The sequence below is a fragment of the Neopelma chrysocephalum genome, unplaced genomic scaffold (genome assembly GCF_003984885.1).
Source record: "Neopelma chrysocephalum unplaced genomic scaffold, ASM398488v2 Primary Assembly neopelma1_98, whole genome shotgun sequence".
Taxonomy (NCBI): domain Eukaryota; kingdom Metazoa; phylum Chordata; class Aves; order Passeriformes; family Pipridae; genus Neopelma; species Neopelma chrysocephalum.
Genome location: NW_020897761.1, coordinates 4,934,182 through 4,961,782, shown reverse-complemented (window position 1 = coordinate 4,961,782; position 27,601 = coordinate 4,934,182). Strand labels below are relative to the sequence as shown.

Genomic DNA, 27,601 nt, shown 5'->3' with positions numbered 1-27,601 from the left:
TGATGAAACCAAAGTCCAGATCTTTGTTCTGATGTAAAGGCTTGCTTTGTCCATATAATATAATTTTGAAGTCATACATCTATATACTATCCCCCACCCCCCAAAAAAAAATATTTAGTAGAAAAATGAAACAGCATGTTGGATGCATCAACCATTCCACTGGAGAGAAAAACTAATGTGGTAGTACTAACATTTTTAAAAAGATGAGCCATGTTAATCTGTTATATTTTATGTATTTCAGTTAGTTTTTGGACTTAGGTTTCACATACATGTGGGGAAGTTTTTATTTGTGACAATGTCATGATAAATAGTGGAGCTTGAGAGCTTTGTGAGTGTTTTAAATGTTGTCACAAGCTATTTGAAACTTTTTTTTTAGTGTATAAAGAATTTTTTTTCCAGCATTTGACTGATTCCTAGTTCTAAAAGTGTTTATGTGCCTGTGAAGAGTCCTACCAAAGTCAGGTTTCTTCTATAAATAATTTCTGTAGACATGTAGGAAAGCTCATGCCTGTGTATATAATTTATGTACTTGATTAGTTCCTGTCTTTGAGTAACTACTTGCTGTATTTCTAAGTAGTTTTCAAATATGAGATCCTAGTGTTTAGCTGCAGCAGATAAGAAATACCTACAATGTTTTCTTTCACAGTTAAGTAAAACTAAGTTCGGAACAGCCCTGAGAGAGTGATGAATTAAAAGTGAGATGTTTAATTTAGACTGGGCTTCAATTCATATTGTTCTTAGTCCATTATTTATAAGAGGTTTTATGCTTTACTGTAAATGCTCAGTGTTTGAGGTCACCGTTTCTTTCTGCTAAACCATGTTGAACTTAAATGGAACAATTAAAGTAAAAAATCTTCTATGTACTGTTCCCATTCTTCATGTTTATCTAAACTTATCTTTATTGTTTGTTACTTTTTAAATTACTTCCCTGACCTTTTTGCTTTTGCAATGGTCAAGCAAAATATATAAATTTTACAAGTTCACATAGAGGTTGAAGAAGAACAGTTGAATAATATTTATAGGTGCAAAGACTACTTTGAAATTACAAAATATTAAAGTAGTCAACTTTGCATGAGGTACTAATTAATTAATCCAGTCCTAATCTGTACTTTTGTATTTTTATTTCTTACAGGATAAAGCATTAAGGCATAATTTTACTTTTTAGTGTGTGATGCACCACATACATGAGTAGCACATACAGAGTTAATAAAACATAAACACTAACATGCTTTGCTTTGCTGTTAAAACTACCTCAGGATTTACCAAATAATCCCAACTCTTTTTGTGTCTCAGGGATACGATGTGTGAGCCCAAGTCAAGATGGGACATGCTTTTTTTTGGGAGCTACAATTACTGTTGATGGATGCCAGCTAGTTTTATTGACTGATTCTTTTTATCTTTTAGATGACATCACAGGCTTAATGATGTGTGACATGTCCAGAAAGGCTTGTGACATTGATGGTAGAGGAACTGGTCAGCTGGGATATTTTATTTTGCAAAGATAATGCACGTCAGGAACTTGGGAGGATGAGCTTGCTGCAGAGATGAGACACTTTCCGCCTAAGCCAGGCAGGGGGAGCACCAAGTCTGGATATCCTCCTGCAGTGGAGCCACTTCTGGTTTACAAGTACCTTCAGAATACCCTGACCTCAGTGAATATTTTGTCCTAAACTCTGGAAAAAACACAGCTGATAGCATGGGATCAGCTGTTTGCTGTTTATGTTTCCAGGCTGTATCTGCATAGTCTAAGTTGACTGCAGTATAACTGTAATTTATTATGGTTAATTGGAGTGAAAATGCAGAAACTGGAGCCAGCAGAAACTGATGGAGAAAGCTCTTTGCTACTTAGAGAGTGAACAGTGTTTCTGCATTTTTTATTGTGTTCTTGTTTTCTGCCTGTATCCAGATTAAGGTACGTCTGCCCCCGCTGTTATGTTGCACCCAGTGGTCTTGCTGTGGAAAAAGGAGAGGATTTTTGCTTTCCTCCTTGGGGAATGCCTTAACCATGAGAAGGTTATGGAGCAGGTAAGCACTAGCACTGCTCTTTTCCTCTGCAGATCTTTAAAAGAAAAGCGTTAATCCTGTCCTTTGGAAAGGAAATTGTGGGAATGTGCTTATCCGGTGCACAATGGACTCTGCACACGATGTCACCCTTTGTCCTCCAGAGCTCAGTGTCCTGTGCTGGCAGAGGGCACAGGGGAGGGTTTGCAGTGGCAATAATTACATTGGGTGTTTGCTACAGGCCAGTCATAGGAGTTCCCATCTTTCTGACTGTTTTGGACACTAAGTTCCCCCTCAGTATTGTAGTAGTGAACACACTTCCCTGGAGTTTAGAGACCATCTGACTAAAAGATACAGACCTAAATTCTCCGATTCTTTAGTGGAGTTGGATGCCAAGGATTTCTGTGAAAATCTTCTTTGGCAACGTGTATTTTACATGATATGCTACTTTTGGAACAGTATCTTTGTATTAACAGCAGTGAGGAGAATCACAGCGTGTCCACATATGACTGGATGGGGGTAAAGTAGGGACTGCCCTCAATTGCTGTTCAGTTTTTGCTGCCTTCTTAGCTTGATATTTTCACACCCGGTCACCATAAAGCACTGCTGTAGCATATTGGATTTGCCTGTTCTAGGCTAGATGAGGCTGAATGGTGCTTATAATTGCCTTGTAATTTACACAGTCTAGCATGATTTGGCTTTAAGCATATAATGTTAAAAATAGCTTTTTAATACAAGTCAAGCAAATCATAATAAGGAAGTTGCTGGCAATAGTCCCTCTGGTGTAGAGAAGTCTTACATTGACTGATCGAGAGTGTACATTAATTTAATCACAAGCTCCTAGAGGTTAATATTAACTCAATTAACTGAAATCACTTTGTATCATGTTTTGGAAATTCATTAATTAAGGAAGTTTGTGCGTATGTTCAGTTGCATCACTTGTCTTATGATCCATTTTGTTTGCATCTCTCTCTCTCTTCAAGTCCTTGGCACCTACTGATTTTTAAAGAAAGCAGTCATGCCTATAGTTAAAAAAGTCTAAATTCTTAACAGGACTGAAAAAAACCCCTGTAGCAGGACCCCTTTTTGCCTCAAGACATTCTGGTTTTCTTTGGGCTTTTTAATGAAGTTTTCTCTGGATTTTTTTATTTTATTTTTGTTTGGTGGATTATATATCAACTTCATGAGAAGACATGTTGCATTTTATGTTCTTAAGTAATCATGGTAGTGTCTTTACATAGATAGAAGGAAGCTGGCCTGAAGTTACCTTGGTGGGCATTTTGATGAAATAATTTTTTTGCTCATTAAACTACAATTTGCATTTAAAATCCTACATGAATAATGATATGATTTTGATATGTTATCACTTATGGAAGAAAGAAAGGGAAAGAAAATAATAATAATAATAGAAAAAGAAGAGAATTGTGTGTAGTTTCCTGGCTGGATAAGATATCCACTGTCACAGTAAACCAGTAAAACATTCTTGCTTGTCAGTCACTACTTTTGAACTCCTGTATGTCCACCAGACATGCTCTTTTATTATTTCATAGCTCTTTTGAACAGAATTATGTCTTCTAGTGAAATTTCAAGTGCAATATCTTATTTGCACTGGTACACGAGCTCACAGGGTATTTTATTAGCTTCCTGTGCAAAATAACTTTCCTTTTGTAAAGTTTAGCTGTGGATATGGAGAACCACAAAGGTTTCAAATGCCATTCACAGATTTCACACTAACATGTCCCCAAGAGTACTTGACTAATAAGAAACAAAGTTTAACCAAGAGCGCCTGAGTTACGGATGTTGTTGCTGAAATGGAGGTTCCAGCTCACTCAATCCTTAGTGCATCTGCCAAAAACCTCTCATGATGACTTCTGATTTTTATTTGATTTCAGCAGGAATAAAATTATCTGAGTCATAGACCTATGAAATGTTTTGATTTGGAAATATCAGTTAGCCCCTTTCTGAAGGGACAGGAAAAGAGTATTTTTTAAAGTTTAATTTGAATAGGTACACTCAAAAGTAACCCTTGGGCTGTAGCTGAGAGTGCAGTGGAGCCTCTGAAAGGCTCTAGTTAAGGCCTAATGGATACAGTAAAAAAGATACGGTGTAAAGCAAAACGAGTTAACAGTAGAGTGCAAGAATCTCAAATGGCACTAGAGAGTTTGTCTCCTCTGCACTAAGTGACACGAAATCAGTCTGCAGCAGCACTAGTTCCCATGTGTTTATATAATTGTGGGAATAAAATCTAATGAAGGTCCCTGAAAGCAAAATTTTAGCATTTGTTGTTTGGTTTAGTTTCCTCCCATTGCCATTTTGGATCAACACATTCAGACAGAAGAAGACCAGAAGCAGTTCTAGTATGAATATTAGTATTGCATATTCCTATTTAATATGTGAAATGTGGGAGTGGGAATATTCCTGTTGTATATGTAGGTGTGAGTGATGCTTTTTTTTAATTCTTTTTTTTAAAACCAGTTTTGACTGTTACATGTGCTTGCATGTCAGCATTAGTTTGTGTAAATTAAACTTCAGGTGCATAAAGACAATGACAGCTGCAGAGAGATGCTCCCTTCTCTTTTTCTAATCTTAGCTTTGATCTTTAAAAAAAAAAATCCTAGAAGTTAAAATTCAAATCTTTTCATTAGGGTGTCAGAAAGAAGAAACAAACAGAAGAACAAGAGATCTTCTGCCTCTTTCTTTCATCCCAAACCTTGCCTAAAAACCTGAAGGTGCTACTCACAGTATTGCCAAGTTACCCTACTACAAAGAGCTGCTCAGGATTTATAATGTTAGTTCCCTAGAAAACTAGGCTGTGTTTGATTTATTTATTTATTTATTTTTTTAGTGCTGGCTTCACTCACCTACTGAGGATCTTTTATATTTATACAGTACATGTTAGATAAAGAAACTATATACTTATGTTAGATATACCTCCCTTTCTGTTACAACTAGATTACTTTTTTTAAGTTCTGCTAGAGCAGAACGTCAGCAGCAGTCGGTGTCTCGTTCTTGTTCTTCAAATGAGTTGTTGTAAGAAACTGCATCTAATCTAAATTTCCATCCTCAGCCCACCCTTCCAGAGCTGTCCATAACAGGGCACAGATTTCCAGTTCCTCATTTTAAAAGGGAATGCCTCCTGTAAAATCCCTTGCATGCGACTCACCACACTGTGACCTGATGCCAATGTTTGTTTCCTGTTTCATAACAGGGGCTGGCAGGTGGGAGAAAGTAAACCTGGGCAAAGAGAGAAGATGTGTATGTCTTGCAAAAGTAACTGTAACCTATTTTTATCTTTTTCCTCTTGTCAGAATAGGCCTTGAATAGGGCCTGCACAGATTCTGACATAGATGCATTGCATACAATGGGGATATTGGAACTTTTTCCCCTTAGTCCAGAACTTACTCTACTGAATTTCACAGAACTGAGTAAATTGGCTGAATTCAATAACTCCTGAAAGAAAATGTGTAGAGCATCTTTTTATGCATGAGGGCAGGAAACCTTTTTATGGATTGCTGCCTTTGCCTTGCAGGTGGCTGCAGTGTTGCACCCTGGGCATCTCCGGGAAATGTGGATCTTGCTGTTGATAGAGGTGGTGTTGTGGCTGCTCAGCAACAAACCGAGGGAGAACAAGTCCTGGCATAAATAATAACAGCAGCTCTGATTCTGCAGGGGGTGAAGCTAATGAGTGGTGTTTTGTCCTTGGCATCAGATTTGGGCTTCCTCTTGTTGTACCAGACATAGACTCTTTTGAACAGAGACCCCCAGGGTGTGTTTTGCGGCATGGGTCTTCTGTGGCCCTGCTGCTGGCAGGGAGGAGAGCAGTTTCCCAGTTTTCTTGGACACTCTGATCAGCTTTTCAGTGTGCTTTCTGACACAGGTCCAGTGTACTGCCTTGTGGTGGTGTCTGCTTCTATCCAGAGACTTCTCTCGGGAAATAGCTGAGCTAATTTTAGAAGCAAAAACAGTCAAAAGAGGCCCATTTCAAATGCAGCCAGAGTACCTCCTGTCTAATCAGTTATGAAATCTGATTGATGCTAAAGCCTTTTCTTAGCAGAATGTTTATTAATCTTGAAGGGGGTGGGGAGAAAAACAACACAAGAGATCTTTTACGAGGCAGACATAAATGAACAGAAGCTCTTTAAATATGAACTTGTGGGAACTGAGAGATTGATGCAATACATCACAGGGACAGAAAGGCCAGACGACAGCTTTCTGAGTACATGTTGGCATAAAATCAGATAGAGAGAAAAGAAACTATGGTGCTTTTTGCCTGACATGACCTGAGGAAAATTACTGGCCGTTGTGTGGCTCTTGCATCTTTGTCTTGGGCATATCATGTTCTGTAGTGATTAAAATACAACTTCTGGTGACAGCAGGAACCAAAATGCCCTTCTGAATTGTGTAAAAAAGTGCGACAGTTGTTCTTTCAGCTCAGGTCATGTTTCAGTATGTGCTTCAGCAACTGCTTTTTATTCCATTCGATTCCTATATCATTGTTCTGAATGAAAACAGAGGAAACACAAAATCTTATGGCAATATTCTGTTTATAAGAGGAAAGGTCACCTGTTGTCAGGGTCTGTGAATGTTGCATGGATTTACACTGTTCCAGGAAGGCAGGGAAGACAAAATCGAAATCAAGCATATTTTTAAATCTTTCATCTAAGCTCTCTTTTACTGCTCTTTTTCAAGTTGTGCTGCAGAATGAACAGCTTCAGGAGAATACGTTTTGCACCATGACTAGAACTAGTGTTACTTCCATAGCAGGACTACTGTGGAAGGCTCTTTTCTTATACTGACTACAAGAGCCTGGGAGATGAAGAAAGTCCTAAAGAGAGGGCATCTGTCATCCATTTTCTGGTGTTTGCTCCTGAATAGACCTTTACCATGTTCCATTTCACACAGGTAGGGGGTTTTTGCACTGAGTATTTTGTCTTATTTGAGTCTCACATAGCTATTACTAGACTTTAAAATGTTACTTAGATGCAGGCATGAGAAAGAGACTTTAACCTAAATAGGAGTAGGCTTGAAACTAATATATCTGAATCCAGCTTTAAACACTCACATTTTGGGTTGCGCAAGTTAAAAGGTGCCACATTATTTGGAACTGTACATACATTTCTCCTCTGACTGATACATGCAAAACAACTGATTCCCTCTTACTTTTTGCTAAGATGATGCTTCCCAGTCTTCCTTGTAATCAGCTTCAGAAAAAGAGCAGTTTTTCTCTGTGCGAAACGTCTGCCGTAAAGCAAGTGCCATTCTAGGACATCTTGTTACATCTGATTGTGCCTCAAATGTCATCTTATTTTTATCTCTTTAGTCTGGGCCAGAATGAACACTGATGAGCTATTTCTTGCGTGATTTAAGTTCTTGGAGCACAGCTGATAAGAGCTGTAACAGTCATGCAATGTACGACTTGTTACAGCTCTCTGCTGGAGTGGGTTTTACCACGCTCTTGCTACAAACTAGAGTGGGAGCAGATAAGCCTGTGCTGAAAGGTTTTGACAAATCCTACTAAGTGCGTTTTTTGAGAACTGTAGGACCTTTCTGAAGATGTACGTAAAGATCCAATGTGAGGCACGGAGTGAGAGCCCTAAGGCAAAGAAACTGCTCTACTGTTCATGTGCTTAAAATTACTTTGGTGCTTAAGTCACTTCTGAGCCAAAACCAACCAGATATTAGACCTCAGTGAACTTGTGAATGTCAGAAGTATTTTGGGAAATTTTGGAATCCTTCATCATAACCACATATTTGGCCAAGATATGATGTGTGGCCCCAGTTCAAAGAAACTGTAAATACCGCCATTTGTCCAAATTATTATTCCCTTGCTATGTCTAAACTTCAAAGAAAAACAGTTTCTTAATAGTTTGTATGATACTATAAATAATATTTTTCTTTATTGCATACTGAGAAGAGAAAAGTGTTTCATGAGTCATACTTATTGTGGGGTCTGCGGACAAAGCTCTCAAGGCTTTATGAGTTTCCACAATGTGCAAAAGGCTTAAGATGCAACAGTCTTGCTTCTTCCAACAATAAATTAAAGGCAGATTGTTAAAATACTTAGACATGAGTAGCTGAACCTACTTCAAGACACACCTTGGTGACTGAGCTGCTCTCAGATTGAAGCAGAGGAAAGGAACTATATGCAAAACCCCTTACAGGTCAGATGAAGGAAAATCTTTGTCCAGAAATTCCTTGGGTTTGATTGGTGTTGTCAGTCAATGGGGTGGAAGTAATATGTTTACTGAATGCTGTAATGAATAACTTGTTTGGTGTTTTTTTTTAATTACTTACTTGAAATGAAACCTGCTAAAGAGAAGTGACACTTAGCCCTGATTTACTGCAAGTAACACAAATCCTGTTCTGTTGCAACTCTAATCCTGTTGAAGTCCATGGCAGCAGAGAGAAAAAATTGATCCTCCTTATTATAATTTAAAACTTTGAGCCAAATTGCCAGATAAGCTGTGTCAATACCATTTTGATCAAATATCAGATCTCTAAATGTGGAAATTCCAACTAGACTGTATCTTCTGTAAAACGACAAAAGCAAAACCTGAAAAGACAGTGGTTTTTCAGGTGTGCAATTCCCTGCCCACAGTATTATCTTCTGCAACTAAGTACATTTGAGTGACCCAAGTGCTGCAGTTTTTTACTGTCCTGTGCAAGTATGAAAAGATGTGAAGTTCAGGGGGTGCATCTAGATGTTTAACCAGGTCTTCCTTAGCTAGAAGGGTAGTGGCAGTATCCTTCCTTTTGTCTGAATAACAGCTGAAATAATAAACCACACTCTGTGACTGGACAGGGCTTTATCTTCGATACCTCTCTGATAGGAGAGAGAAGCAATCAGAGCCACTGTAAGGATAGGATCACCAAGAAGTGATTGAATTTGAATTCAATTCTTCCTTGAAGAAATTTCCTGTGTCTTCAGATGTGTCATCCAGAAATATCCATTTTGCAATAGCTCTGAGGAAAGCGTGTGATACCCTGAACCACACTGAATGATCTTCTGACTGACCAAATCTATTCCATAACATTGTCAAAGAGTCCAGTAAATACATCTGGGAAGCATTTCCATTTGTGTGCAAAAGCAAATATAACTGACCCTTTAATACGCTTCTGCAGACAGTCACGTCTATGAACTTTGCATCTGCAGAGATTGCACTCAGATTGCCTCAGATGCTGTGCCCAAACTTAGAAGGCTGAAATGAAACTCTTAAGTTTAACTTTTTTTCCACCCTTTTGAGAATGAGATCCTCTTGAAAAGCTTTGGTTTGTTGATCTATCCCCAGCTTTGGAGAAGAACTTTCTTGTCCCCACTATGCTTCCAGTTTCTGCTTTTCTAACATGTAATAGTCTCTTGTTCCTTTCAGTTTGGAGGCAAGAGAGAACGATGCTATATTACTGTCGAATATTTTTTAACTTTGTTTTTCATGAGATTTTTACAGGTGAAAATACTATAAAACTAGTAATTGGTCCTATATGATACATTCAGTAAGGAAATGGAACATTTAAGATTTCTAGGTGAGAGCAGTGAGATGAGGGATTGTGCTGCCAATATTTGAGTAACTATTAAAACACAGTAAACACTGTGAGAATGGATTGATGCAAGTGATAGTAACTGCAGTATTTCAGATGCTCAGTACCTGCAAGTCAACAGCTTTTGTGCCTTCTCCCTCTCTGCTTGCCTCTTTGCAGCATTTGCAGTTGGGTTTTTTTAGGACTTTATGAAGACTTTTCCTGTTTTGTTCTTTTTACTGTCTCTTAAGTATGATTTTGCTCTATGTACTTGATGAATGTTAAATGAACTGTAGGGAAATACTTGATTACTTGGGAAATCAGCTCTTAGGGTTGTTATTTTTTGTTTAACTGTACAGTTAAGTCCATGAAACACCAAGATACTCAAGCACAGACCTCTTCAATGCACAGTTTTTTACAAATAGTAAGTGACTGCTTCCATGGTATCTCACCTAACACACCAATGTCAATTTTTATAGGAGGTTTTCAGTGTGTCAGGGGGTACTTAATAGCATTTCCATGCAAGGGATCATGATTTTCCACCATCAAAAAATCTAAAGCTTTTTATTGACATGGGGTAAAGATACTGGCAGCAACTAAAACCAATGCTAGAACAGTAAACAAAGGCTGATTTTGTATATTTGTCACAGGCATTCATCCAAACTAAGCCATTTCAACTTGAACATGCAGGTTGGAATAGCTGAACACAGACACAGAGGTGCTACTTAAGGACAAGATGAAGTAGTGAATAAGTTAGTTTTTGGTATCTGACCTTCTCTAAGAGATCCACTTGTCTCTTTGGAAACCACTGTAAAAATTGAGATTAACCTCAGTAGAAGATGAATATAAATATTAGCATGCTGTTAATAACCAGTGTGATCCCTGTGGACCAGCTTCCAATATATTTTCCCTAGCTAGTGTCCCAGTGTATCCAATGCAAGTTTAGCTTAAATAAGAATAATTAGTAGGGAAAGCTGGGTCTCATCACTGTACTGCTGGTCTGTGAGTGTAGGACTCTATTCTCTTTTGCTCCTTAGGAGACTAAATCTCCATAACTTTGAAAACTTGTGTATTTTCAGTCTTGCTACCAAAATTCTTTCCGATAGTCTCAGTTGAACAGACATACCTTACAGCTGTAAAGGTAACCAGCTTAAACCAATCAAATTCCACCAGGGAATTTTTTAGGAGTTTCTCTTTGTCCCAACCCTCTCCTTCTGAGAAGTTCTTTTAGGATCTCGCTGTTCTACCAGTCAGGTAGTTTTCTCCTATCTCCAAATTCAGCCTGTTCCCAGGGCACAGATGGTCTTTTGGTCTTAACTTGTAGAAATCTGTGCAGGAAGTGCTCACTGTTTCTCTCAACATTTCTTTCTTTTGTTTCTTGTTTGGCTTTTTATAGTAAACAAGGAAGCCTTTCCCTCAAGAGGCTGATTTTGGCCTCTTTATTCATGTTCAGCTGGTAACTTGTGTTCCTGTGCTTTGCACTAAATCCTTTGTGCAGAAAACCTGAAAAAAAGTTAACTTTTCTTTTTCCTGTGCAGAACAATCTTTTGTGATCCATGAAGGGAAAATAAGAATTTTTTAAAATTTATCTGTTAAATTCATGTGAATATTATTCAAATATAAAATACATACAGTGGCGGGACATCCTGGAATCTTGAATTTTCAAGTTTAAAACTGGTAGATGTTAAATGACCAATAATTTGTCAATATAATCTCCTAAGTAAGTCTGAAGGATTAGTGATGATCTCTTTGCTAAACTTATCTTCTACATTGTAGGATATTTATCAATTAGCTTGTTTATTGGAGATTTTTGGTCAGTGGTTCTTTTAAGGCAGGGCTGCTGAGACTGTCAGCTCTGCTGACTTACAGTAGCTTTAGCACTTTGGAATTTATGACTTCAGAAATGAATGCTGTGGGTTCTCTTAAAGATTAATAACTAAAACCTGTAATTATTTCTGGGGGACAAAACAGGGACTGTTTCCTTTTCACTGAAACTAACATAAGTGTCATGGGTTTGTACAAAATGCAGTTTTTTATTTGTCTTGGTCGCATAACATACCAGCTGATGATAAAGAAAGTCAGAAAAAAACCCTCCTCTATAGTTTTCAGATTTCATATTATTTACATGAAACTAGTATGAAAGTTAATCCTGTAGCACAGCAGAAAGGGTTGTATTACAAAATATTTTCTCAGACAGAACATTGTTTCTAACCTAACTGTATGATGAGGTCAAATAGACCTTTCAGTTGGTTGAGATATTTTTGTTTCTTGCTTGGAGGAGAGCAGAGGGAGGAGGAGATGCACAGGAGAACTAAGACAAGAATTTGTCAGTGTATTTAAAGAGATCAGTCATAGAAATCACGTGTGTATCAAGCACATCTGGTCCTGGTCTTCTAGTTTTAAGATGAGGATAAAATATTGAATTACTGGAGTCAGAAAAGAGCAAAGGCAAAGGAAGCCAAATCCATTGTCAGCAAGTATGTTTCCAAATAAAGAATAGTTTAATTATCTTTCCTTGTTAAGCCTGTTTTCTAGAATTTAAAAATAGCCAAGAGCACTCTTTAATCAACACTGCAAATTATGATCTGGCAGTGACCTGTGTCGAGCATCCTGCAGGTCTGTGCTTTCTGGGTGGTCACAGTGGGGACAGATTTATGAGTTTTCCTGAATGCCTCCTGGACAGCTGGGAAGGAGGCCACTGTTCTTTTTTGGCATATAAATGAATGCCAGTTGTGGGTAGTGTTGCCTAAAAAGACCTCAGAGAAAAAGCCTCTGGGCCAATTTAGTGTATAAGATAAGATAAAGAGAGCAGGTCCTTTAATGAGGCCAGAGGAATGCACAGCATGCCTGCCTGCCCAGACAATGGCTCTGTGATTTCATAATAAGGTCCATCCAATCCCAGATCTGTCCATCCCCAGTTCTGCCCCGTTCTGCTCCCCTCCAAGCCCCTTTGGGAATTGGGTCTGGGGGCGTTTGGGACCCCTTCTTCCTCATCTTCGTCTTCTTCAAAGCAGGTACAGTCCTTGGAGCTTCTCCAGGACTTGAAGGGGCTTGAAGGTTGCTCTGTCTGCACGATATCTCCTGGTCCAGGCCTAGAGTGAGATGTTCTTAAACAGGGGTGTTTTTCTGCAATTCTACCTTGAAAAGAAGGCTAAACACGCTAATGGAATTTAGAGGGATTGAGAAAGGGTAAGGGATATAATACAGCTACATTAAAACCTACATTTATTACACAACTACTTCTAAAATCTATAAAAGTTAAAAAATCCAAAAAAACCCTCTGAGGCCTCAGTAGTGACAAAACAAAGTCTGGTCATGCCCTTTACCTCCAGACAACTACCTTCAGTAAAAAATAAAAAGGTGGGATTTTTCTCACCCACTCCAGATATATAGGTGTAGTTACTGAGCACAAAGTGAGTGCAGAGAAATAGGTTTATCTGGAGTGTTGTTTGCTTGCTCTGTTTTAAACATCTTTCCATTTAAAGCTGAGTAAACAACTTTGAAATGTCCATTTCTCCTCACCAAACGTAAAAGAAAGTTTGGCAGCAAGTCTAAACATAGAATTTTTTTATTTAGAAGTATGAAGTTGGGCAAAAATTCCTCCCCCTCAAAAGAGCCTGTTTATAGAGCCTCCTTTCTGCTTATTCTATTCATTAGAGCTCAGGTAGGGATGCTAATTTTGCAGCACTTAATTAAGATACAAAAGAGGGCCTTATGTCATCTGGGGAGCTGCTGTGGTGCCAGGTAAATCCTCCCACCCCAAGGGCTTCCTGGGGATCCCACACTCAGGGGTGACAGAAGGCCAGAGTGCAAACTCCCTTTACCTCCTCTCTCTCCTCGTGTCTAATATATGAGGAATTACCACAATATATCAACCTTGCTTTATTAAAGTATTTCAAACTGATGTTTACCAAACTCTCAGATTTAAACCATGATGGTCTAAAAGGTGCTGTCCACCACTGCTTCTGGGGATAAAACTGCCTAGTGATTCACAAGAATTTTAAAGAGTTGCTGGTGGATCTAAAAGAATTCTGCCTACCCATTTAAATTACATATGTGATGATTTTTCAGTGCTCCTCCTGTTTATACTATCCTTAAACTTTTTTATGAAATTAAATGACCTGTTGTTCCTCCAGCTGTTTAAAAAGAAAGAAACAATTTCTTGCTGCAGGCATTAACTTATTTATGTAATTGGGCCAAATCTTAATTGTATGTATATCTGTATAATTCTACTAATTTCAGTGAGAAAGAACTCACTAGAGCTGGTAACAGAACAGAAATTCTGCTGCTTAAAAGCAGCTGATGACCCAAGAACAATAGAAATGTGATTATATGTGTTTATAATATCCTCTAAAATGGAATAAGAAAAGTAATGAGAAAATGTCTGGAGGAAGGAAAATATGGCATTATCTCTGCATATTGTATTGTCATCTTCAAAAATTACTCTGAAGGAAGAATGACTCATTTTGGAAAACAGAGAAGGTAATGAAATATCCATGAAAGGTCTGAAAACTGAATGGTTACAGTGTCTACTATAAATAGATTTTCATAAGCTAAATAAGGGATTTCAGTAAAATATCCAGGTGCTGACTTGGACAAGTCATTAAATGTGTTGGGAGGTGGGGTTGCCTCCCCCCTTATTTCATTTCATGGAATAATTAAGAATTCTCAAGTCACAACAAGTATTACAGTGTGGTCCTTATTTTGGCTACCAGTGCTCCTCCTGCATCTCTTCTTTCTCATGTTATCTTGTTTGTTACTTCTCCTTGTGCATTGCAGAGTAATAGTAAATGTCTGCAACTATTGTACCTTGATGCTTGATTAAAGCAAATGAAAATGGAGGGGGAGAAATCCGTGCAGTCAGAAGAAAGCTTTTATAGTCAGGTAAAATATTATCAAGAAGACAAAAAGTAATCCCTGTGAAATGACTCAATTTCTAAAAAGAGGAACAGCTTATTTATTAGACTGTGGTCTGGTTCTTCTCAAAGACGAGCTGGTCATGGAGCTCATCAGTCATTTCTACCAACATCGCAGCAACAGGAGTTGTGGAAAGAAATGCTCAATTACAAGTGTTCTGATCTTTTCCTGTGACTCTGTGCCAGGAACCCTGATCTTAGGTTTTTCTTCAGCCCTGGTCTTTCTGACTCTGGCATGCAGTAAGCATTGATGGCACTCGTAAGCACTGATGAGGAGAATAGTAGCGTCCCACTCACATGAGTATTAGTTACTGCACGAAGAGCTTTATGGGACTGTAAAGTGTGATTCCTTTTCGCCCCCTCAATTTGACAAGTTCTCATATTTCTTGTCCTCTGTTCTTCCATACTATTTATAACCTATAGCTACGCAGATTGCCCTCGCTGTAGCTCCCCTGCTAGTTTAGAAGAATGTTATTGTCGCCTTTCTGTCTAAAATTACTCTAGTGTGCTTCTCGGTTTCCTCTTATTATTCTCCCTCAGATCATTGTTCCTGATGTTCTTTCTAAAATTATTGTATTGATTTCCTGTCTCTCTCCTTGTCTTTGTGTTATTACGGTGATAAATGTTTAAAGATAGTCTGTCATTTATTACATATATCATATCTCTCTCTCTTTTATCTTAGAAGAAAATTGCTACCCTGAATTTAAGAGCTGAATCACAAGTGTAATGGCTAGAAGAGCCATCAAACACCTCAGTGTTCTTTGTTTCATTACTTCATTTCCAGGTTGCTGGTAAAAAAGGACTATTTGTGTTCCAGGAACAGTGATATGATGGTCTGCACTTACATCTCTGAAACTAACTGCCACTGAGTGTCTGTCAAAACAACTTCTAAAAAGAAGATGCTGTAACAAAGATATCAATGTTACTTAATTTTACATTAGCTCATATATCGGATATGTGCAAAGCCTAAAAGTTTCAGGTCCAAAACTATGCTGCTTCTTTACCATTCAAGCTTCAGAGTCAAATGATCCCAAGTTAAAAGTCAACTGCAGCTCATAGGCTGCTACTGCTTTGGGTTTAAAGGCTTTAAACATATGAAACCGAAGTGGTGTTTTCCTATCTGGAACCCTAAGCCAGACCAGGTTTCTTCGATCTGGTAAACTGTCACGTGTTTTGATTTAAAAGGGAATATTTTGCACTTTTACTCGCTCAGAGCCAAGTCTTTGTAGGTGTGAGCTCACATACCTGCTGGGGGAGCCTCCTGTCTCAAGGGGCAGTGCCCTCACTGCAATGTATAAACCTGGTCTTTGATTCAAACTTAGTATCTCATGTCTGCGCTTCTGCTGATGTGCTGCAGTCAGATTTCTCTGGAAAAAGGCAGCCAAGGCTTGTCCTGCAGAATTATATGGTCCTTGGGTGCAAAGGAGGGGAAGAGGGGCACATGAGCACCTGAAAACCCGCATCAACCTAGGGAGACAGGGAGAAATGGAGCTATGGAATAGAAAACTGGGAGAAGGGTATGGGCCCACAAGAGCAGGGAAAGGTGGACACTGCTCCTTGTGTGCTTACTCAGAAACATCAGGAGGTTGGTATCCCAAGTCTCCTGCTGGAGGCAGAGGCTGGAGCGCCCACACCCCGTGTCTGAAGGGCAGCGTGGGCAGTGGTGATCTTCAGTGCAGCTGTGGCACCGCTTGAGGATGTCATCTAAAGAGTCAAAACAAAGATAATCCAGCCCACATGTTGGAACATGGCTGGATAGCATTGAGTGGAATTTCACTCCAGTAGAGGCTTACTCCAGTCATGGTACTATATTCGGAAAGATAAACATAAATGTATGCTTATATCCTGAATGCAAGTTATTCAAGTTAGATAAGACAAGAGAAAGTAAATATAAGTGATGCTATAGACCAGGGTGCCAGCTGACCTTGTGTTTTGTCAGCTCACTTCTCAGTATTTGTTCTGCTGAAAGGAATACTTGAGTGTTTCTTTGTAATGTTTGTGAAAGGATTGATGTGTTCATCTTTGTGCTTTTCTGTCTCAGCACTGCAAACAAGATAATGAGTGATTAATGTACTCTGGTAACTCCATGGGCACGCTGAGCAACACGCCAGCTGCTCCCACTGAAGCCCAGGGGTGAGTACAGCAAGAGGAAGATGCATAATGTGTACAATATGTAAAAGGATCTGTGGGGAGGTGAGGATGTTTACTCAGCCATAAAGAGAACAGGTTTGTGAGTGTGTGTGTGACTCCACAGAAAACCCAACATCCTGTTCATCAAAGGAAGTCTCTTGTTTTTTCATGGAACGCGTCGTCCTTGCATTTGCATCTTTGGACAAGAGAAATAAGGAGAAAAAGTAAAAATAGCTGCAGTATCAAACCTTCTTCCTGAACCAACCACCCCCATGGAGGGTGGTTGAAAGGCTCAGCCCAGGCAGAGAAGTGTAATTGTGTGGTCAGCTCCCGGGTGGGAGCCCTGCTTTATCTCTGAACAATAGAATAATTTCCATCTGCTTGGTTGGAGCAGAAACCCTCTCTGTTTCTGACAATACTTGGCATAGCGTTGACTCTAAAACTACAATTTTCCATTGTTTTTTTGACCCTCGGATGACTTTTTCCATGGACAAAAGCTTACTACCTGCATGTTTTGTGTTCAATGTCACTGGCATTCTGCCACACTGGCTTTTCTGCTGCATTGTCATTAGGAGAAGGAAAGTGCAAGACAGTGGCTGTATGTAGACAACTTCACTCATTTCTAGTAAGGTCTTGCTGAGTGGCACTGGAGGGTGATGGCCTGGCCACTGGAGATGTGAGCTGTAGAGTTACCTCTACGTGTTAGTGGTTTCCATATCCATATTAGAGATGGAAACCTCTACCCCTTTTAGACCAGTGAAAGTCATCTCAGGCTCCCAAGAGTCAAAGAGCATTTTTTCCATCTTGTGCATAATGACAGACAATAAATATTGCATTAGGCCCTACCAGGGCTGTAGCAACAGCAACACAGAGGCTGTGATGCACGCACAGCTTTGCAAATGGTTTTATTCATGATGCTCAAGATGGAATAAAGCCACGTTCCTTCTAGCTCAAGGGAGTAAGGAGAGGAAATTCGGATGCTGACTGACTATCACAGCGACTCCTTTGTGTCACAAGCAATGGGAGGGTTTTTGGGGGAAAGGGCTGATGGGGAGAGCAGGTCCAGGCTCCAGCTGGGGGTCAGCAATGGTGGGAGAGAAGGAAGAGCTGAAGCTGCCTCATCAGGCTTCTCAAAGAAGAAAAAGCATGTGACTTTGCAGAAAAAGAATATACAGGTTTAAGTTAGATCAGCCACAGAGTACTTTAAAAAAAAATAAAAATTAAGGGAAACCAAAAACCTCATGATTTTGTTAGTTTTAGGCATGTGCTACTATCCCCCGTGGTGAGCCTGATAGCTTTCTTTGCCAAAGAATGGCCATAATAAAGTATCCTTAAAAACAAAATGAACATTTTTATATATGCTGCAAAGCTGTTCTAGCAAAATGCAACCCCTGACTGAACTTTGAAATGTCTGCTTCTAGAAATACAAGCCAATGCCTTTATATAGCAGCATACTGACAAGGATAATTTACGTATTCCACAGTATAGAAAATCCTGGAGGCAGTGTTATTTTTAGCTGTGTAACCTTTAAGTATATTCATCTATATACTAGTAAATTGGATTTTAACAGGTGAATGACTTAATATAGCAAGGCAGATGAATTACAGATGTGGACAATGTCTGCCCAAATCGCTATTTTTTCCTGGCTCTAAATTATTCATCTGGGATGGCCAGAAGCCAGCTATGGGATTATTGATAAAAGTGAGTTAAGAATAGATTAGAACATTTCTCTTGTGCAGTATAAGGTTTCTTTGTTGACTGCGTTATTTTCCATCTTCCATTAAGCGCTACAAGCCAGACTTTTTTAACCCAATTTTAAGCTATTCATGTTCTATATAAATAATATTATTATAAATGCTTGAGTTCCTTGTTTGTAGGGCAAGGGGCGTTCTTTTAAAAGACATAATATTGCTGTAAACAAGAAGACAAACATTTCAGCATTTTGCTTTGGCATGGATTTTCTGGAGAAGTAGAACTCTTCTGAGAACTTGCCAGCTGTCAGAGCTGGGTGGCTGAAACGTGCAATACCCTTTAATTTTAGTTGGTGGTGCCAGTGCAGTTGGTATTCTCCTGTGAGTATTAAAGTTTTAGCCCAGCTGTGGTTTTGTATATTTTTTCTTCTTCTCTGTCCCTTTTTTCACTATTGCTCTTTATTTTTGATAAAACTAGATTACTGAGAAGATTAAAGAAATCTTTGGCCTGTACCAAAAAATGAAGAGACAGAGTTACGTAAGGGGAATTAATTTGAAATGTGATAGTGGAAAAAAGCATCATTCCTTCTAAAGCATAAAATAAATGAGGTTTTATTCTACAATATATGCAATAAAGTTCTAATAACTATGAAAAATAAATGAAGACTGTACAGTGGTGTAATGAATGTAAAGTGATTCCGTCCCTATGAAGATCATAAGGGTCATTTTTTGCTACATTAACGTAGTGCTTCATTGCATCTGAGATTAATTTGGGTTCCCACCTGTCATACAGAGGTTATAACTGAAATCAAGAAAAAATCCAGAAAGATTAAAAAAAATCATTTATGAGAAAAAAAAAAAGGTACAGAAACAAGTCCAAAATCCTGATGTTTCTTTTGGAATGGAATTGGAGTATTTTAGTCCTTGGTCCTTGAATAGCTATAAAGAAGTGGTAAAACCAGTAACAGAATAATTCTGGTGCTCTGTACCAGAAATGTGGAGAAAGGACAGCAGGCAATTCCTGTGTAAACACTAGAGGTTAAAGATTCAGCTCTAAACTCTGACCCTGCCTTTTTGTGTCATCAGCATATATTTCCTTGGTGTTTTATCCCCAATAATGAGAATAATGCTTTCTCTTACATATTGTCAGAATTATTTACTTATTTCCATGAATGCTTTTTTCAATCCCAAGATGAACATTTTCTTGTGTGTACTACGTTTCCATGTGACTTCTCACTGTAAGATAACTGTAAAACAAACTACAATTCATCAACCTTGCTGGTAATACAAGAGAAAGCATTGTCCCAAACATCTTTCCTGGCAGTCTTCCTGCTTCTGACCTTTCTCCAGCTCTGGGTTTCTGAGCTATTGGATGTGATGAGTAACTTGGTAACACGAGTAAGAGTTTGCCTTTAGATGAATGGAAGCTGAGGTACAGGTTGCATATACCACAATACTGTTTTTAAAATGTCCAGCTGCCTTGTTTTTATCACTCCTGGCTTTGAATTAGTGTGTGACTGGGACAACTGGAAATACTGTACTGATGTGAACTGTGGTGCTGCCTCTCAATGAAATGTCATTGCCATTGCAGTCATTATTCTAGAAAAGGAGATATAGGTAAGAAACAGCAAATGGGGAAATGAAATTTGAATGACAACATGATCTAACATACACAGTGTTTATAGAGGTGGTGCAATAAATTACCTGAGTTAACATATACAATCACAGAAAGAGAAGAAAATTGGAAGTAGAAGATAGCTCCAGTGCAGTTTAAAGCTGATACTGTCTCTCAGATGATTTTTTTCCCTACTGGGTAATGTGCTAACTTATGATACAGAATCATATCATTGGACATTTGAGGTTTTTAAAATTACTGTCGTTATTCCACTAAGTCTCACTATTTCTTATATTCCCTTGCTGTTCTTCATGTTCCAGCAAGGGTACGTCTTGGTGGCCAGAATAACATATATCAGTTCAGTGTTGTTTACTATGGCAGTCTTGCCAATGCAATAACTTGTTTTGCTGCTCTTTCTCCTTCCCTGCCCTACCTCTTCCTTCCTCTGCCCTTTCCTCTGCTCACACTTGGCTGTGCAGTCCTGCCCCATCCTTGAACAAGCTGTGAGCCATAACTGAGCTAATTTATGTTTCAAACAAAATGAGCTAAAACAGAAGGGCCTGACAAGTGCCAGACCCAGCTGAACAAGCTGGCTGAGAGCAGGGGGAGAGCTGGAAAATAATGGTCCATGCAGAGGGGTTCTTCAGTTCTGTCACGAGAGACAAGCCTTACTGGCACTGTGGCTGTTTGCTTTTGTTTGCTAACAGATTGTAGGGGAATTTTTGAGGGATACATTCCATGCAGGTAGCTCAGGGGGCAGCTGTGGTGTGAGTTCTGAGGGGCAGGAGCCTGAGGAGAGAGGCCATGAACTGCTGACCCTTTTCATGACAAAGGGCATGGGGACCTGGGGCACAGCCAGGTGAGGGACACTCAGAGACACAGCAGGAGCCGATGGCCCCAGACTCTACTGCACTTAGACTGTGAGGGTATAAAAGCCATGGGGTTCCTTTGTTCGGGGTCCTTCCTCAGAGGCACCACCTCAAGTTGTTAATTTCTTAATTAGTTTTTGCACCAAAATTAAATTATTTTAAGGATTGAGACATCTGAGGAGACTCTGCTCTGGGGAACCTGGGGTCGAGCTGGTGAGGAAACCTGGTCTGACTGTGAGTGGGGGGGATGTAGCTCCAGAGGGGCTTTGGTCCCAGCTCAGGTGGTCCAGATGTGACTGCCAAAGTGGCTCTTGGATGGTTGGACAGGGAAGCTTCCTAAACAGGAACTATAGGCCAATATAGAAACACTTGGCCAAAATGCATCAGTTTGATGAAAATGTGTGGTTAAAAGAGTACATGTCAGAAGGAGCTCAGCCAGAACCGGGACAAGCCCTGAGGGGCACAGTGGAAAGCATTTCCCCCATTAACCTTGGCACTGTTGTTCCTTGGCACTGTTGTTTCCTTTCTGCCTGTATGAAAAGTTTTCTCTTCCTGGACTTTGCATTGTGTTTCCCTGAAAGGTTTCAGTCTCCCTCATGGAAATTATGCAAATGTCCATGTGCGCACATAAAAAAACTGACAATGGCACAGAAAGTACAGGACTAAAATAGGTTTTGCTAATAAAAAAAAAGAATCTGTGTAGCAATGAGAGAGCTAATTTCCCTTTTACATATTTAAATTATTAGGAGATAATTCTCTCCATGAGTCTCCCGAAGTCTCATTCAGAAAATGACCTATAAATTTTAAGAAGTGGATGCACAAATTTAGTGACAATGATGAAGTAAAAAACCCTGGGATCTAGAAGCAAATTAATTTGCTGCCCTGGATCTTTAACAGCCAAAGGAGTTCAGCTTGTGTTTCAAAACAAGCTGACCTTCTAGCAGGGGCCAGGCATGAAGCTTTTTGCCAAAGGTGAATGGTTTGGAAAACTGAGCGTGTGTGAAAAGGGAAACAGTGGAAACTATTCGGTTTGGAGCGCACTTGAGCTCTGGACAGCAGCTATGTAAAAATGTCAGCCTCTGACTAAGTAGGTCTGTTTTCTGTGTGTATAATCAGCCTCAGCTTGTTCCCTGTTTCATGTCCTGCATGCAGGTTGTACTATCACCGCAGTCGATATATGGGTGTTGGCGTTTTAGTTGCTTGGTGCTTCACAGCTAAACGCAGATGCAGCAGATGCTATCCCAGCCCTGGCCATAAGTGGAAGTCTTGCTTTGTAGACTCTTCTCTGCAGATCTCTTCTTGTTTCACCCCTGCAGGTGCTATCAATGCCATGGTCCCAGCAGAGTCCCTTTTGGAGATGTTTTCAGAAAGATGGGGCTCTGCAGGACAGAGCTGCCAAGCGTGCTAGAGGCTACCCTGCTCTGTGAGTGTGGGTGTCCCTTTGCCAAAGAGCCTGATGGGCAAGCATCAGGTCTCTCTTCTGCAAATGTCACTCCAAAATTCCAGAAAGGAAGCACCGAGACCTTAGGTCTAGCAAAGCACAAGTAAGGCCACTGAAATCAATATAACTTCTCCTAGTGATTAGCTGGTGGCTTGAGGTCCTAAATTGTGACAGGAGCCATCCAAAACCATCTATTTTGATGTAAATATGTGTATTACACATTGCTATGTTTATACTTCAATTTTCTGTCGGATTTAAGCTCTTCTAATAACTCCTGAAGTGTAAGAGACAGGTATAAATGACCTGTAATTGAATGTCGTTTGTCTGACAGGGGAAGTTAATAACATTTGTCTTTGAGGGAACTATAGCAAGAAACATAAATAGGAGCAGAACACTGTGTTCCTTCGTCAGTGTCTTGCACTAATCCTAATACGTGAGCAACCTACCAACACAACGTTATCAGATCAAAGTGGCCAGCCAATAATAAATCAGCCCTGGCAGTAGCAAGGCTCTCGCTGTACAACAATGTGACCTCCATTCTGGAAGAGATTTTATATTTTGTCAGAGATGTTTGCATTTGGTAAAAAGCAAGTCGCACCGGTACTTGGAAGATGTGCAGCACGGGTCGGAAAAACAAAGGGTAACATGGGGAAGGTGTAAATTCATACAGAGCATGTATTGATGAGTTATCTTCCAGCTACCCAGAGCAGCTGCAGGGGCCACTAAGTGTTTCCAAAACACAGCAGAATTGGACAGACAGCAGATGCTCGGTGGCGTGTGGGTTATAGCTCAGAGCTGGACATTATTGATTGCGAATGGCTCACTCACTGCTGGCATACAGGGGCAAAAGTAAACCTCTCTGAAAACTGAATATAGGTATATAATGAAACCTGCTTTCAAAGTTACTGGCATTTCCATCTACAGGAAAAATTGTCTTTTCATCTTAAAAACTATTTGAGAATAACAGTCAGTGCAGAAACCCCAGTATAATATATGAGACTATAATTTGCCCCCTTTGAAATGTGCTAGATGTGGAAGAGCAAAGTTCAGTATTCTTTTATTTATAGACATCTTGGTGACAGTGGGTGTTTTTTTTTGTAACTGTGTTCCTGCATGCTATCAGCATCCATCAATGCATTTTAGATAGATCCCAAACCAAAAGCTTTAGGGTTTTTCCATTCCCTCCCCTGCATTTTCCAAACCTTTGTAATCCCAGTCACAGACTGTACCAAAAGTCATGATGGGTGGATAAAGCATTAGCAAGAGTATCAAGAGGTACTGTTTCTATTGAAAAAATAAGAAGTATTTGGTTCAAAATTATTGGTTCGATTTAAACTGTTTTGAAGTCAATTGTGAGAATCTACTGACCCTGCTGCAGGATGAATTATTCCAAGAGATCCAGCACAAACATTCAGAGCTACTTTGCTAGAAGTAGCAGGATATCTCAAAACCAAAAAACCACACTAAAGGCACATATTTACTGTTTGTGTACTAAGCACAAAGAGAAGGGCATTAGAGCACACCAGGAGAGAGATAAGGTAACTTCTATTTTATGCCATGAAATCGCATCTGCCAACACGGTGTATCTGTTTGTGACCAGTGTAAATGAGCCTGGGAAAGTGAATAAGAAGGGATCTGTGCTGTTGGATGTACAGCTGATGGCAGAGGATGTGCCCTGTACTTTCTGTACTGTAGTACAAAGGAGGAAGGAAGGGCAGGTTGCATGATGGCAGTACCAAGCCATCAGGATTTCCTCCCTGAGAATTTCTGGTGAATGTCAGAGAGCATTGTGTATTACACAGATAGATATTGCATCAGTGTATAAATTATGCATGTACATCTGTGTCAGAAGAACGTAATCACGGGTCCAAAACTGGGCATGCAAAAGAAATGCTTGAACTGTGGTCACTTGTAAAACTTTGCTTAGTCTTCCCTGAGTAAATACATCAAGACACTATCTTTAAATCTAGAATTTAAGCACTGCTTTGATTTCCAAAGACATTTGAAATGCACACTGCTGTCCAAGTTTGGGCACAGATGTGGCCAGCTCGTACCCCCATCTCTGTGCAGATCATTCACAGGTAGGTAACATATGAAATCCGCATGGAACTGGTATTTTTTGGTGCCCTTGTGCATTCTCTAGTTTCTGTACAGCTTTGCTGTTGCACAGAACATCTATAAACATAACCCACGGTCACCTTTTGTACTTTCTCATTTTCTCCCCAAACAAGAATGGGCTGGTCTGGACTTTGCAGTAATCTCTGATGTACGAGCAGTCTATCTCCAGTGAGGCAGGGAAGGAGTCACAACCTCAGCCAGCGATCCGAGCTTGCTGGCAGGAGGAGGTGTGGGGCTCTGCCCTATATTTGAAGGCAAAATGCAAAACTTCACACAGACCAAAGGGACTCAAGTATTCACTTGACAGATGCAGAAATCTGCAGTTGCAGAACAGTTTCAGAGCCAGAGCACCCAAAACAAAACCTGCGTTTCCCTAGAGTAGGATCTGGCTGGTGATGGAAATGTCTTTCTGCCTTCCTATGCTTGCAGCACTGCTCTCTGTCTGTGTGTCTTGCAGGCACAAGCTCTTTCAGCTGCTGTCAAACTTTTTTCTCACCTTGAAATTTAGCTGTAAGGCAGTTCCTCTGAAGAGCCCAGCAACAGCAGCAAAGAGCAAAAGCACTGAAGACCATTGCTTCATAGCGCTTCACTGAACTCTCTCAGAGATTTGTATGAGACAGTGGCATTTTCACTGAAAGAATAATCAAAACTCCTCAAAGTGTTTAGGGAAAATATGGCAAGAATTTAAGTCTTGTGTTAGAAAAGTTGTTTGTATCATTCCTGAGAGAATTTATTTATAAATAATGTTGTAGTACATTAACTTCTTGTGCACCCAGTCCTACCCGATCCTCTTTCTGGCTCTTGAAGTGTTTAGATGGAAAATACAAATATATCTAATTATGCTTACTTATTGTCTGCCTCTTACATTTACAAAGATGCAACCAGGTTTAGAGCTAAACTACTGCACTTGTTTAAAAATGTGCTGTTTCAGAGACTCTTACGTAAAATGTTTGAGTTCTGGGTTCTGCTTGAACTTTGTTTTTTTGTTCTCTTAAATTTTTCATTGCTGTGTCATCAACATGGAGGAAAGGTGTGTGAACAAAAAGAGATGTGACAAACAAAAGGTCAGTGACATCTGTGTGCTCAGATCCTAAATCCACGTAGATACAGGTGTGAGAACTGGACAGTACACTTCGGGAAAGGACTGTGTTTACCCTGGGATTGACTCAGCATTTTTAATATCTCCCTGTCCAACTCCACAAGTTGTCTCTGGAAGCCAGAATAATGTACTGCTAAATATGATCAACGCTATTTGTATCCAGCTTGTGCTAACAAAAAAACCCAAACCAACACCCAAAAACCTCTGAAAATCATCAGGTCCTGGTAACATTTAGAATTACACACATAACAAAGCCCTCACTGGTGGGACCTTGTGCTGATTGCACTGAATTAAGCAAAAAGTGTTGCACCAAGGGACGTACAGGCACTGCCACACTCCCTTGAGAGGTGACAAACGTAGCAGCCTGTTTCTTTCTGTGCTAATTGTGCAATTGCTTTGTCATCATCGAGGCAATTCTTGCCTGCTCTTGCAGCAATCTGTGCTAGTCCTCTTGCTTTTTGTGTGTGCCCTTGCTGCGACCCCAGGCTGCCCTGGGATCTGCTGTCCCTGCTGCTGATGACAGGAGCTGGGTCGTGAGTGTCCCCAGGGACAGTGGCAGAGACCAGGGCTCTTTCACCCTTCATACTTACACACTCAGAGGTGTTAAATGAACAATGATGCAGTGCCTGTTTCTGGATCTGTACACAGCCCCACGCTCATATATCGCCTCTGCTGTCTGTCTGTAGGTTTTTCCATGATGTGCCTTTATCTTAGCAGTTTCATTTGATTCTCAGCATCTGAAACATGAGGTTCATACATCAAAAGGGGATCCCACCCCCATCTGAGAGGTTATGTCCATAAATGGTATTTAGATTTATAAACTGAGTAAAGCAGTTGCTATTTTAAGGAGATGCTGCTGAAAGTCTGGCTCTGACCCTCTGCAACTAGGTCTAAATAATAATTTTTAAATGTTCCACGGTGGTGAATCTGTCACCTGCCAGCAGATTCTCTGCTCTGCAGCAACAGGGGCTACAGGCAAAGGACCAGCAATGCACCATTTTATGTTAGTCCTAAACACTCAGTAAGAATTTAAAAGTTAAGGCCTCTTAAATAATAAGAAAATAGGAATATGGGTTGGAGAGGAAAGTGGGGGTTATTAGCCTTGTATGTAGTAGCCTTTTGTGCTTTTGGAAGTCACATTTCAGTCTTTGTTCTGCAACCACAAATGCTATAAACATGTTTATGAAAGAAGATTGAATTAATCATATTAAACAACAGCTCCCATAACTGAGGGCTCTCATAAAACAGAAAAGATTCCTTAAGTTGGAAATGCTGCCCAAGTGCAACGTGCTTTCAATTTACCTCTGGTTCTATGTCTTAAACTTTCACTTTCTGTTTTCCTTGCCCAAACCTTGTCAAATAATCTCACTACAGTGTATTGCTAAATCCCCAATTAATTAACATGCCATGGTTGTTTTCTGCCACTGCCTCACGGCCCTACTTTTACTGCTCTGCTCAGGAAGCTGTGTCATGAGGGTGTGTAAGTGCCACCGCGCTGACACCCGCAGCTGTGCACGATGACATCTCCAAATGAATCAAAAGGGAAAGGCAAATTTCAATGTGCACATCCTGGGCTGCAGCAGTGACTGATGTGGAAAATATTAACAAGTGGCATAATGAGTAGTGTATGTGGGAGTGCTGGGTGTACGTGGGGCTTCACTAAAAAAAGCCTTGTGCCGTCTGACAATTGTTTGAGTAAGTCTTAAGTCGACAGAGCAAGAACAAAGACTGCACCTAAGCTTTCTGGGCTGGCCTAAGTGAACAGCAAATCAAACAAGCAGGGAGCATCAGGTTTCTATTTTTAAACTGAAAGTTCCTTTTGGTTTTGTGCAGAACAGTGTGTGAGCAGTGAAGGGTGCACCTTTCTGTAATGTATGTGATGATGGGGAATCAATATGAGTCTGCTTCTGTTGGCTGGAAGCGTGGGAATGCGCACCACCTGTAAATATCACCTTCGTGCCCACTGGGACATGCAGGTGAAGTGTAATCAGTGTTAATAATCCTGGTGTGACTCCCAGCACGAGAGGTTATCAAGGCCCACTCTGTGGGTCAGGCTCCGGGTGCAGTGCAAACAGCTCCTCTGGGAACTATGCACGTAGGTTTAGCACTGTGTGCTATCAAGTATTCAACAGCTCTGAGTCACTTCTTAACCTTTCTCTCAACCACTTCAGTAGTTGGAAGTGATGAACAGTTTAGCCACCAAGCC

General features: G+C 40.0%; 1 long non-coding RNA gene across 1 annotated transcript; it reads left to right on the top strand.

Moving 5' to 3' along the window:
* The first annotated feature begins 963 nt into the window (after positions 1-963).
* LOC113973069 lies at positions 964-27,601 on the top strand. Its single transcript, XR_003536112.1, has 4 exons — positions 964-2,025; positions 6,763-6,903; positions 16,474-16,565; positions 27,229-27,601. It is a non-coding gene; the product is annotated as an uncharacterized LOC113973069 (long non-coding RNA).